We start from the raw sequence: 14,667 nt of genomic DNA on the forward strand, positions 1-14,667 counted from the left end.
CCCCCCACCTCTCTCCACCTCCACCCCCGATCAGCTGTGGAAATTCCCAGTGAGCCATAAAGTGCTGTTATTGTTGGCTGGGAAGGGGAAGCAAACATTTATTGAAGATAAGAGTCTCGGAACTGAAGAGACTCCCGAATTTACGGCCTTGATTCGATGGGGTGGTGGTGGGGGGTCCCCGAAACCACCTCACACTCCTCTGGATTTAAGGGGATGCGACTGTTTCCTGCACAACTGAAATGCAAGGTTGCAAAATCAGCTCCTCTTCTTCAGATGAAGGCTCATCAGATGGACACTAATGACTACTCGTCTTCTCTTGATCCCTGAGAAAATAACTACATTTTTGTTATCTGACGACAAAAAAAAAAAAAAAACAAGACCGGAAATAAAGTTAGCTCCTAAACTAACTTGTAAACACAGCAGCGTGCTGTTAAAAATCCATATTAATCTTCATAACAGGAGATGAAACGATATTCCCATTCCAAAGCCATTCATTCAATGTCAGTATCTGTTTGCGATCTGTGTAGGCAGCTAAATCACAACCCAGTGTTGATACAACAGCGTCATCTAGCGTCAGCAATAGTAATTACAGGGAGGAAACAAAAACATCTCTTGCATGTGGATTCAACTCACGTGGTTTTGTAAAAAATAAATGTAGTCTGCATTTTTTTAAAAATATGAACTACTACGGCATCTCACAAAAGTATTCACACCCTGGACACGATCAAGTGATTGTTACTTTCAATTGTAAAAGAAAAAAAAACCTGAAATATGACTTAAAAGACATTTAATGTAACGCCTTGAAATTGGGCCTCTGTCTCTTTAAGAAGCTCCTGCTCTTTCTGAAACTCCGTAATCACAACAGGGCTCCTCCTTTAACACCGTTTTTATCAGGGTTTCTCTGAGCAGCAGCTCCTATAATGAGCTCAGCATATGCACAGTTCCACCAGGGGTTTGCTAATTGCTGCCGGCTAGTCTGAAGGAGCTGGCAACAGCCGCTCTGTGAGGTGTAAGCTCTGAAGCTTGTAAACTGCAGCTCCTAGAAGGAAGAGCTGTGTCTCGGAAGGCGGAGCTAGGTCCAACCAGGCGTTTTACACAGCTGAGTAGTGACTAAAGGATTCTTCAAACATGAATGAAAGAACCAAAACAACACTCCATGTATGTTTATGATGAGGAAACAACATTATAACATGATGAAAAAAAGGTGATTTTACATAATACTGCCACTTTAAAATGTGTTTTATGTAAGCTAACTTCAGCTTCATCATTAAGTAGTGCATAATTGTATCCTAAAAGTGTAACATACATTTGTATTCCGTCCTCTTTTATTTAATACGCCTAAAAAAATCCACATGATTAGTCAATATAGTCAGCGTTTGCATAACTGTATAAATATAGCTGACCCGTTTTCCATCAGATGGTTTGTTGGAAAAGATTAGTGAAGACCGAGAAACGCATCGAAATGTCAGGGATGAAGTCATGGAGAAGTTTAATGCAAGTTCAGGTTGAATAATCATCTGAAAATGGAAAGAGCATGGCAGAAAAATACAGCCATAGCTACAATAGAATGATTTAGATCAAAGTGCATTCATATTAGAATGACCCAGTTAAAGTCCAGACCTAAATCAAATTGAGAATCTCAGGCAACAAGCTAATGTTTCGGTGTAACGATGTGCAAAGCTGGCAGCTTCCCAGAAGACTCGCAGCTGGCAATGCAGGGAGAGGTGGCTCCACAAAGGGTCGAGAAGGATACAAACGCGCTCCACATTTTTCTGATTTTTACGTATAAAAAGCAAATTCCAAGCCAAAACTCATTAAGTAATACTTTGTGTTTGTCTGTCACACAAAACCCAAACAATATTTTGTGAATTTTGTGGTTGAAACACCACATAAGTTGGAAATTGTCACAAGAAATTAACACATTTCAGTGCTTTCTGATAGACAATTTTTATACAGATGTTTTTTTTTTTTTTTTATGTGTTTTAACCCTGGTGGTCATAAATATTACCCTCATGACTTCGGCATCCTTGACCGTGAAACCAAGGCCAGACTGAAAGTGCTATTTGCCCCGCCACTCAGCTGTGAAAACAGATCAGCGCTCGGGGCCTGTGTGCTCACATGTCCCCCAATTATGCACATGGATATGGACGCACAAAAATGAACTGAGGCGTGGTGCTACGGCGCTGAATCCTGAAAACGTATCCACACACTGGGGAAGATTTATAGCGCAGATGGAGAAAATGATCTCCTCCATTAAAGTCAATGAAGAACTAGGTTTTTTTTGTTAGATCTAGGGGAAAAATATAGTTAACAAAGCACATTCTGTTACTTTTTTACTGCTGCGTAGCTCGCCGTACCACTCGGGCTGTTTTGCAGCAGAGTGCTTTACATTTTGACTTTGATCTACAGTCAAGAAGAAAACATCTTCTTGACATGAGTTTCTTTTTTTTTTTTTTTTTGGTCAAAAACACGCACCAGTAAATTGTCCTAGAAGAAAACAGGCCAGCAGTACTCCCTTACTGCACATTTTTAAGTCATTCTACTGCATAAAACTACCTGTAATCCATCTGTGCCGCTCACAGTCACCACACGCCCACCTTGAGGGAAAATGCTGCAACTCTTTCTGGGTGAAATATTCACAGTTTGACCCTGAAAAACACAGACTCAATCCGTCTTTACCCCCAAACAGAGCGGTGTTAAGTGATTTGCAGGGAGCTACATTTGTTTCACATAAAGAAAATTAAAAAAAACATGAATCGGTTCATTTAATTTCAAACTGTTGAGGAGTTTGTCTCCTGTTGGACTCCAGAGCTTTTTGGATGTACAGAGGAGTTCACGGTTTGATTTAATCTTGTGGTTAATTCAGATATGCTTTTACAAACCTAAGTTGTTTTGGTTGATCGTCTTTAGAAAAAAATACCTCAACAAGACACACTTTGCCTTTTTCAGCCATGAACTTTAACGTTGAACTTGAGCCGAGGTCTCCAGAGTCTCAGTTGTAGATTTGACTTTTTAGCAAGTCTTTGAGCATTGCACTGTCTGACCTTGTGGTGAGTTTTCTTTTGGATATTTGCTATAACCGCAGAAAGATTGACTTCATCTTGTTTGAAAATTCCGTTGTAACTCCTTCCAGACCAATGGTCGGCAGCAATTTCTTCTCTAAGGTCAGTGCCGATGTCTTTGTGTATGTACCAGACCAGCAAACCAAAAATAAATGGATAAATGGAAGGTAATCACATTTGCAGATGTTCAATTAATCAAGAGCTTAAATTAGCTAGACCCATACAAAAAGTAAAGTCAGTAATGTTCAACTGACCCATCTGCAACATTTTTGTTGGTAAATGAGAAACGCGCAGATCTCTGCTGAAATTTGAATTGGCTATTTCTTTAAGGACCTCATAAAACTGTGACACAATTGCAGGACTGACTTTTTTTCCCCTTCTTCAAATATCAAGTCATGCATAAAACCAAACTTGTTTTTGGCCGTTGCGGGTGTTGCCTTTCGCACCGATACCCCATACTAAGGGTGTAACAAAAACCTTTTCCCTGTGTTTATGATTTAAGAGAGTATCTGTCCTATGTTGCTACCAGGTCATTTTCAAAAAACAGAAACCTCATTGTACTCTGACCTGGGTCTTGTTTGCTCTGGGGGGTAAGACGTTACTGCACGCCGAGGTGGAGGCGATCCTCTTACACACCTCCAGTGGCTCAGGTGATCCACCAGAAGTCATCAGGATGGAGAGTGTCATCTGATTGGACGAAAGCACAACGTCAATGACTTTTGAGGTATTTTCCCACTTACTTACTTACCCACTTGCTTAATGTTTCAGATCATCAAACTAATCTTAATAGACAACGATAACATTTGAAAATGCAAACTACAGTCTTTTAGATCTGGAGGGGTTTTATTTTCACCTTGGTTTTTTATACCCAGTTTCTTCTTTATTGCTGAATCATGAACTCCAAAAGGACATAGAAAAGGCTTGTTTTCCAGACTTTGTTTCTAATGTGCTCTCAAATTTCCTTTGATCAGGACACGATGTGATGCTTATTTACATTCTTTTGACCTAGTTCATGTTGCCAGATGGATTTTTCTTAAGTGATTTCTTGATTAAAAAGGTCTGGCATTGATGAAACCCCAGTACAGCTAATAGAAATAAACCTATCACACTTAATTTAAGATTGACAAAAAGGGGCAATTTCAAAGGAGCTTAAATTGCTTTTAAATACATAATAAACTCAGCATTTGAAAGCTGTTTTTTTTTTCTATTTAGTCAGGTTTGAGGGGGGGGGGGACAGAAAACAAGAAAAGTAGCAACGTTTTAGCTGCCTATCACACCTAAATCTTAGTTCATCATTAACTCAGAAGAGCTGAAAGCCTTTACCAGACAAACAACCTCCCTGCAAACATCTCTCCCCATCATTTCCACCTCCTGTCTCCTCTCAAAGGGAATAGGGAGGACAAACAATGCATGAACTTTGACCCCGCTGAAGATGGAACACATCTCCCCTGCTCTCTTATAGATACACTTGCTCAGAGCAAACACTTTTGCTTCGTATTAAAGGCATCATCAGTGAGGAGAGTTGGAGGAGGAGAAGGCAGGAGGTTAGGGGTTCAAGGGAAAGAATGAGGGAGGGAAGGTTGGCGACAGGAAGCCGGGTTGTGCGTGCTTCACCCCATCGCAGTACCCACCAGGCCTTTAGCAGACGAGGCTATTAGCTCAAAGAGAAGATAAAATGGGCCTTGGGAAGTTTGGTTTGGCTTTTAAGTTTGTTTTTTTTTCGGCTCCAGTTGCTTTCATTTCCAAGTAATTGGACAGAAAGTGGGGGAAAGGTACAGAGGATGGGACTTGAACTCGTGACGGCTGTTTTGAGCTAGCTTCTGCTTTAACGACTGTCCCACGCGACGCCCCTTAGTGGGGTTTTGGTGAAGCAGAAAACTTGAAGGTTCCTCTGATAAAAGTATAAACAAACATGACAGTCGGATTTTACAAGCCTCTCGCTTGTTTTGAAATCGGACCGTCCTTCAAGTTACTAATTTACTCATCCTGTCTTCCTCCTCAAAAAGCTCTTCCAGAGGACTAAAAGCCACGACCGAAGTCAGATGAAAGGGAAACGCAAGTGACGAGCTCATGTCATGTCAGCGTCTCGACTTCCTCTCGTTATCCAATAAGGGAGCAGTCGTCGGCGGTGCCTGAAATACTCTGGGGACAGGGAGGGATAAACAAAGAGCAAAGGTTTCGCCTCTCCGTTTACAGCCAGATTCAGACAGAGGTCTGTCCCGGAGCTTTTTAGTGAAACTCTAGAAGGCAGCTGCTCCAGGCGCGGTATGCTTATTGTAAACACAGCCATGAGGAGGCAGAAACAAGTGGAGGAGGCTCCCCGCTCTGTTTCCCGTCTGCAGGCTGTGAGGAGGACAAACCGGGAGGAGCATTACGTCATTAACCGCGTTCACACCTATGATATATATAAACACACACACACACACACAATGAGATATTATATCTCTTATGACAGATATAATTTTATCCTGCCAGTTTGTTATTGTCAGGTGGGCAGATTAACCAAAAATTGTACTTTAGTAAAAACTACTTCAACACATTTTGTACCTTCAAATAAAGGTAAAAAGTTATGGAGTCCCCTAGGGAACATGGAGGATTTTTTTTTTCTTTTGCATTACCTCACAATAATATAGTGATCAGTTCATGTGGCATAATTAAATACTGTAAGCTTTTCTTATGGTTTTCATTTTTGCTATTTTATAAGACTTTCTTGAGTATTTTCCATGCATGATAATATCTCGTTGTGAAATATCTGACGTTTTACATCTTTTCCTTTAGGATAGAAATGCACCACAAACCTATTAAAACGGAAACCTTTCATAAGTGGGAAAGAAATAAAAAAAAAATACATCCAAACTATTTGGACTATTTCTGAATTGTTATGGTGGGGTAATAAAGTCATCTGACAGTTTTGATTGTGTCTTTTTTGTAGTCTGAATGGTTTAAGGGATGTTGTCATGTGCTTTTCCATTTCAGCCTTAAATAGACATAAACATGCAGTGAATAAATTGATTCAATCAGTTTTTTGCACCAAAGAGTTAAGAACAAACCCATTTCCAACAAGGCTCTTTATTTGAAATTTGAAATTTCAAATAAAGAAATTTTATTTGAAAATGTGTACAGTCTTGTGACTGTCTTGTGACTGTACACAATTTAGACCAGCAAATACTGCAGTAAGCATATTGGGAATGTAAAGCGTATGGCAAGGGAACGCAAAAGAAAAAGTAAGTGTCCGAGGAATTACTCAAGACTAAGAAAGTGTTTGATAAAAAGACAACTCAAGTACTGAGGGATGATCAAAACATTTAACGTTTACATATCATGCCATCAAACGAACCAAAATATAAAGTTATGTGGAAATGTTGGTATTTTAAAGGTAAGCATGAAAATTCTGTAAATCATGTAAATAACATAATTGCAAAATAAAAATCAGTGATTCTTGAGAATAGGGACAAAATGGATTTTAATTTTCCCATTTTAAAAAAAAAAATATTTCTCATCCTTATGTATGCAAATATGACAAATAATGTTTTGGAAATGTAAAGATGCTAAGGTGCAGGCTCTCAGTTGCAACATTTTTTTTTTAAATTAAATTTTTAATCGACCTGACCCAGAACTTTGTCATCACCATCTGACAAAATAAATATAAAATAATTTTTTAATTACCCTATTAATGACATTTTTACTCAGTTTTACAGGCAAATTCTTCTCAAAAAACAAACAAAAAAATTTAAACAAAAAACAACAAAAAGTCTATCTGACAGAGTTGACAATGCATGACGGAGTTGACACAGAACTGAAGGTGGTGACAAACTAGTGAGTAAAAAGAAAAACTTGATACATATGAAGTAATGCAATTTATGTAAGATACATTAAAATGAATTAATTGCACATTTAAGTGAGATTTGACAACAATTTCACTGAAAGAGTCAGAAAAACTCTGATGGAGTTGACATCTGACAGAGTTGACAAAATGACAAACTACCTCAATTTATATGATGTTATTCTGAAGGAAGCCATGTTGTAGTTCATCAGGTCCATGAAATCTTGTTTACATTATACCAAAATTAAGCTTTTATTTCACAAAATGTCATCAAAGTTTTGTAAATTGTCATTTATGGTGTTGACACATCATGGTTGTGACAAACAACTTAGGAATAAAAAGAAGAAAAAACTAAAGAATAAGATGTTAACCAGAGCTAACTAGCCCTCTTAGCAAAGGAAGAGATCATGGGGTCCTCAGAAGTTCTGGTGCCCCCCAATAATGCCAGATTTTTTTTTTTTTACATTCTTTTCATGTCTGACGGTGTTGACAAAAACTAGGGACAAATTTCAATGGAGTTGGAAAATATATAAAAATGATTTTTAATTCAATTTATTGATACTTTTATAATTATTTATGTGACTACTTATACTTAATTGTCATAATATATAATTTTAGTATTTCTTTAATTGTTTTAAACTATTATAATGTATTGAGTTCTGCTCCTGGACAAGGGATTTTACAGGCATCTACAATGTTTAAAATAAAAAAATATTCAGCAAATACCTGGAAAATATACATTGTTGTGCTCACATGACCCAGGTTAGTTTAGTCAGATATTTGAAAAAATWATATTTTGTGTATATTTTATTCAAATTTTGTGCTTTATCCATAGGACCTGTTTTGTCCCTATTCTTAAGAATCACTGAAATATTTAAGAATTTCTTTCAATATAGAAATGATGAAACTTTAACAAAAACTGCAGGTGTGTGTCTGTGTCTGGTGAGTTTTTGATTTTGGTTCTTCATTCAATGAAGTTGTGAGTAGATTCAGAAATTTTACTCAAGAGTAAAAAGTAGTAGATTTACTAAAAGTAAAAACTATAGCATAGTAAAAAAAAATTAAATAAATACTCCTAAAACTAAATTTTGTCCCAAATATTACTGAAGCAGATGTAAATGAGTGAATGTTGCTCTACTCATTTTGCATATTGTTTACTTAGTTTGTATTTGATGTCACTGCCGGTGGCAGACCCAGTCTGGTTCCACCTACAGGATCAAAAAGGCAGTTCTGATGTGCAGCGCTTTGCTAAAGAATGAATAAACCTCGAACTTTTTCACATCACAAATAGTTTTACGACAAAACTGGACAAGGTAGAACAGAAGGATCTGACAAAAATAACAAATGAAGACAGAGTAAACTGATATATATATCTGTTTGGGTGGTGATTAGTGGCCACAAGGAGGTGGTTAATTGTTACCAGGCTGAAGCTGTGGGGGAAGGCAAGAATCTCACATTAAACTCAGAAAAGGAAACACAAAAAGCAGATGAATAAACAAGCAGAACATAAGTCATCAAGTCAAGAACAACTAAGAATATGAAACAAAACATAAATGTGCAAGGTTGATCTATACCTTAACTTTATTCAAATTTACATGCATGTAGGTGTATATGCATGTAAAGACTGGCTCCAAGTGGTGGAATATAATCTCACATGGTGTTGTGAAAAGGTTACTCAAAGGCTTGTGTTTACATGCAAGTGTCCCAAGAAAAGAAAAAAGAAAAAGAAATGAGAAACATATCCAGTTGCTTTCTATTTTACTATGAGTTTCTATTTCAATTTGATCCATTTGTGGCACCCTTATCCACCTAATTTAAAATGTTCTAAGGGACAAAAGGTTGACTTCCATGCATTTTATGTGGCGCGAACAGAAATCGGAGCCAAAGAGAAACAAATCATTATTTGTAACTCATTCACAAGCAAAAAGATCTAAGGCATAAGAAAGATGTTGTGATTGAACACAGAATCATCAACCTGGTGTTTTTAACAGATCGTAAGGATGAGATGAAGTCCTGATTTGATGTTTATGTTGGGAGAGAAAAAAAAAGATGTGCTGAGATTATATTAAATGTAATTTGTTTTGAGGCTGACGTGGGGCACTTTCCACAAAAAAAACTGGAATCTGCTCTGCCTGTCAGGGAGGTTTCCCAGCGGACACTTTAGTGGAAAAGACTATAAAAATCCTCTCATAACATTCCACCTACAATATCTCAGTTTAGTGGAGCATGTAAATGTCTGATATGAATTGCTAGAAATAAATTAATTGATGCAGGATTTTGTATTGCAGCCCCCAGAGGGGGAAAAACATTATAAACATTTAAATCTAGATTTCTGGAATGAAAAACAAATGGAAATACAGACGATAGAGGCGTTTTTTAATTGCTTTGAATCAAGCCACGGGGGACTGGGAAAGCTTTTAGAAGCCACTTAAAAGTTTAGTCCCTTATTCCCATCTCTGGGAGGAGCGAAGAAGTCACGAAAGGAAAGGCTGAGACTGCCCCCCTCTGGTTAGATCCACACACTGCGGATGTTTCTGCAAAGCCTTTCAGAAATACTCGGTATTTTTTGTAAATGGCTTTTATGCACTAATTTTTCAGTGCTAAAACAGTACTATAAATAAATACTGAAAAAAAAGCATTGAGGCATTTATTACATAAGAAAAAAACTACACCAAAGCAGAAGATAAAAGAAAGCTATATTATGGCGTAACATAAAAACATTTTATTAATAAACTTTAAATATTTTTCACATGGTTGCAAAAAACCTTCCATATTCTGAACAGTAAAGTGATTATATTGTTGGAAACACTTGAAAATTATCTTTCAGAACAATAAAATTAATTACAATAAAATTAGAACATAAAATGTATATGTTATATAACATTATGAACTTATGCACAAGTGGTTGGACACCTTTGAGGGAAAAATAATAATGCTACATACAGCTGAAAAGAAAACGTTTGTCCATTTCTTATCAATTCTATTTTTATGACATTATTTATACCATACAGTTGGCATGTATGAATAAAATTACAATTCCGTTATGGAGAGAAGTGAGATAGACAAAATAAAAGTAGAACAATCAATAGTAAGTTAACCTACAGTAAAATACCCCATGCACTGTGAAAAAAACATGCAAAAGCAAAAATTAGATAACAGTTAAAGCTAAAACACCTAGCTCCCAAGCTAGCACTAGCATGTTGACCTACAGTAACAGACTATATGAGCGTGAAAAATCCATCATAGTTAAATTTTGCTAAAATGATAATATTAGTCAACATGTTACCTACAGAATGTGTGCTATCACCATCATGCTGACTAACATTAACCCACTCCATTCAGTGTACTGAGTTTAGCTTTTAAATAAAAATTATAAAAGCTATTAAGCTATTATCATGTTGGTTACACTAGCATGATGGAGTACAATGCTAATTTTAGCACATTGTCTCACAATAGCTCATTAGCTACCAATAATCTACTCAATGTAAGATGCTCAATGAAGCAGCATTTTGAAACTTATCACCTTTGTCCAGGTGTTAAACATGTCAAACCCATAGGGAGCAGTGTACCCCAAAGCTAAAATCAGTGACATTTAGCTGGGTGTTTATGTGGATTAAAGGTCCAAATAGAAAAAACAGAAACATACATAGCTTCCCAGATATCTGGCTTTGTGTGGCCTGTAGGCTTTAGTCCCTATGCAGTGATTTAACATTTGTGAGCAGGAAGGTGGATTTTTCTAGACGTCTGCTTCCTGCTGGTTCTAGCATTTCTTAGTCTTGACTGTTAGCCACATGCTTCAGCAGGACTGCATATTTCAGCTGCAACCTTTCCACATGTATGTCTTGTCATAGCCGACAGTCTGAACTGTACTGAGGGTAACTCTTTGAAAACACATATTCTTTAGAACCATCTGAGTCCAGTCATTTTTATTACAAATTCTGCAGGTTGTTTCTCTTCCCCCAATGAGGCTAAGGGAAGTTAATTATAAAGGATTTTTTTAAAGCTGATTTGCCTTATTTTCTATGTATGTTAAATCCAAATGCCCTCAGATAAATCAGGCTGCTAGTGAAACCACCTGAGTGCTCTAATTGAATTCCAGTTTGTTCGCCTGGAAGGGTTTGAGGAGGTATAAATGTTCAATCAAACTATAATCCTGGGTCTAGGTCACGTTTGAATGCCTGAATAGTGGCCGTCTTTAAGAGCCAGATAATCAAAGGAAAGCAGGGAAACTGATAGGGATGAGGCAACTTCCAGTTTGAGCCACACGGGGGCGCTAAGCATCGCTTGGTGTCTTAGATGTCTGTTAGACGTCTGGCACCACAAGAAAAGTTTAACTCTGGGGGCAGCGGGGGTGTTTAATTTGATAGAAATTCTGAAATTAAATCTAAATTTTTCAACAATATATTGGCAAGTAAAACTGAAATACTAGAGATCCTCTCGGCAAGATACCCCCCAACTTTCAACACATCAGTGAAATCATGCAGTTATCTCCCACACGAATCCCTCTCCTCAATATTTATCCTTTTCTTCCTTTTGTTAGATTTCTTTGCCGCACTGTCTCTGTTCTGCTGGTGGATCTTTGTTTTTAATTTACTTTGGACATTTCCCATTTCATCATTAAAATTCTTGCATTTATGATGCCTGTGCCGAGACCCTCCACTTGAATAAACCATTACAAAAAAAGTAAACGTGACAAGAAAGAAATGTGACTTTTGTAATTGTTTTGTTGGCCCCAAATGAAAGTAAAACTGTAGTTTAATAATGTGGCAGAAAGGACACACTTGGGACTTTTTAAAAATCCAGAGCTTTAATGTAGTTCTGGGCTCTTATTTGAATCTTTGACAGCATAGCTTGCTGAATTTTTACACCATCCTCAGAAGCTCAGCTAGAAATTAACATTAGGTAGAATAAAATATGTTATTTCTCTCCTTTCCCACTTGTCATTGGTGCTCCCTAAGATAAATGTATAAACGACCAAACGTTTCCAGGAGTTGAACACTTTCACCTGCAGATTCTTGTGAAATTTGGAGATTTGTTTGCGCTTTAGATGTTCTGTTCTTTGGAGGAAATTCTTGCAGTAGGCAGATTTTTTACCAGGTGGAGGTAGTTTCAAATCTCTCCCATTATCTGGTGATTTGCAGGATCATTTTGGGAACATTGATTGATTCCCTTGTCAGGTTTAGAGCTTACTCTGACAGGGAGTTCAGAAGTTTGACCAACTACATTATTATGTATTTGATTAAGAACTTTGTTTGGACAAGCAATAATTCACATGAATATTTGACATTTTTACAGCAGCGGTTGAGCGACGCATTAAAGTTTTACAGCAATGAAACACAACATGCACTATTAATCAGCACAAGTGGTTTTTGCATTATAGTTTAATCGCTATTTAAAGTGATAAAGGGCACCGTTAGCAGTGCTGTCGTTAGTCATGACAGCACTGCTAGTTGCTAAGTAAACGTCCTGAGGTGACTTTGGCAAAATATTTGTTTATTAACCCTCAATTTGCATAACAAATTTTTTTATGTATTTATTTGCACACACTGACACCAATACACTCTTACGGAGAGCAAGAGTCCAAGTACAAATATTATGTGACTGCTGCTCATCAGTCATCCTAACCTTCATACGCTGTGTTTTCTAATTCTTCTGATGTATTTTGGACATATTTTAAATAAATGGAGGGAAAAAAGAAGTAGGGACATAAAATCCTAAATCAATGTTGAATTTATTCAGGTTTAGGAATGATTTAGCTCCATAATTTTAAAATCAAGGTGGGATCAAATGTGAGGTCTTACTCATTATGCAAGCAATTTTCATCAAACCCACTTTGCAGCGCCGCAGATAAGCACACAAGAAATAATCAGGAAGCACCTTATCTCGTCTGCCAACATCTCACCTCCTCACATCCTCCTGCGGCCCCCTGGTGGGACGCAAAACTCGGGAAGCGAGAACAAGCGCCGCGCGAGAGGAGGTGAGGCGACAGAAAGGTGTTTATCAAACCTAAACATGCCTCCTTTTTTTTTTTATCAAGAAACAAAGCTGCGACAACCACAGAAAAGTCAGGGTTGGAGTTCAAAGGTACAAATCTCTCATAGTTCTGATTCTTTGTAGACCCAGTTAACACTTTGTCTTCATATGTAAATAAAAATGTAAGGTCTAACAGTTTTTTGTCATTATTTTTAATGTGGAGAGACACAAGGGTAACCAAAAAAAGTATCAAATACTGCAATTGTTTCTCTACCATCCGAATCAAGCACCAGCAAGCGTCATAACGAAGAGTATTTCTGTTTGGAGATGTAGCGTGTGAATAAAACAAAAGTGCATTTTGAATTACACACAAAAGTATTCACAGCCCTTAAACGTCTGCCCCCGCCACATTTGTCCCACACAAACCTTACTATGGTTTTGGATTTGCACTGGATCCAAACAACAGTGAGTCTTTGGGAAGTAGAGGATGTATAACAGGATGCATATTCATTTTTATTTTACCAGAAGTAAAATCTGAAATGTGTGGCATTCCTTTGTAGTCATCCATCTAAGTCAGTTCATCTGGAGACTTACATCTTTGCAAAATCTCCACAGCATGATCCTGCCACCACCATGTTACTGATATTCATTGTGATGAGTTACTCTTCCTCCGCTAAAACTGTTTTACATTTTTGAATTTTATTTATGGTACTCTCGGTAAAGGGGAGTGGCCACATACGCTTTTGTTTTTTTAGTAAAAAATAAATAAACTACTTTGTGTTCGTTTGTCACACAAAATATGCATTTTCTGGATGTGACATAATAAAATGTGAAAAAAGTTAATGGGTGTGAATACTTTGGCCAAGCAATGTGTTGTTGTTGTTTTTTTCCTCGTAGGAATATATGTGCACTCTGACCTTTCCACCTGTTAAAATGAATCTAAAATGAATACAGATCTACATTCTCTTAGAGTAGATTATAAGCATATATCCCTAAGAATAAAAAAATAAACAAAAGATATTATCGATTTATCTTAATTTGGACTTCATTTCTCTGAACTGGTCAGCCTGAGACCACATTAGACAGCATCGCCTCACGTTACTATCGACCAACGCAGCTGATTTATTTATTTATTAAATTTTTAATTTTTTTTTTTATTTTCAGTGATATCCGCTCCACCTGCTGGCTTTCCGCACGGCACCTGCAAACCAGAGAAACACCTGTCGCTGGTGACCTCCGACCCCCAGCAGCGGCTCCCTCCCAGAGACACACGAGACGCTTTCTGACAGCCTAGAACGCGCGGACAAACACGGGCGCATACATGAACGAGGCGCAAGCACACACCTAATTGCATTAGCGGCGGTAATGCACTGGCGAACAGGTGCCTGTGGAGATTGAATCAGAAAACACACAGCCTGCGCTGTGTGTTTTCTGTGTGTGTGTGTGTGTGTGCCCTTTGTCTCTCCTCTATACAGTAGGGCAGGCATCCCCGTGTGTGTTTTCTAACCCCTGTTTGGACCTGACATTAAGGCCTGTGGGTGTGTCCGTTTGCGTATTTGTGTGCAAATAAGGAGAACAGGAGGCTTCAGGTCACTTATCTCCTCATGTGAGTGTTTGCTGTTGCAACAGCGCTCTGGCTTCTGTGCGACAAGCGAAGGAAATTTACACCGACGTTGAGATAACGTTCCCACTTCGCTCAAACGCGTGCACAAGCTGAGAGCGAGGAAGAAAGCAGAGAGAGATGTGATATGGAGACGATCACCGGAGAGCACTCATGGGAATATCGGCGGAATTGGATTAGGAGTGAGA

The sequence above is a fragment of the Poecilia reticulata genome, linkage group LG4 (assembly GCF_000633615.1).
Source record: "Poecilia reticulata strain Guanapo linkage group LG4, Guppy_female_1.0+MT, whole genome shotgun sequence".
NCBI classification, from domain to species: Eukaryota; Metazoa; Chordata; class Actinopteri; order Cyprinodontiformes; family Poeciliidae; genus Poecilia; species Poecilia reticulata.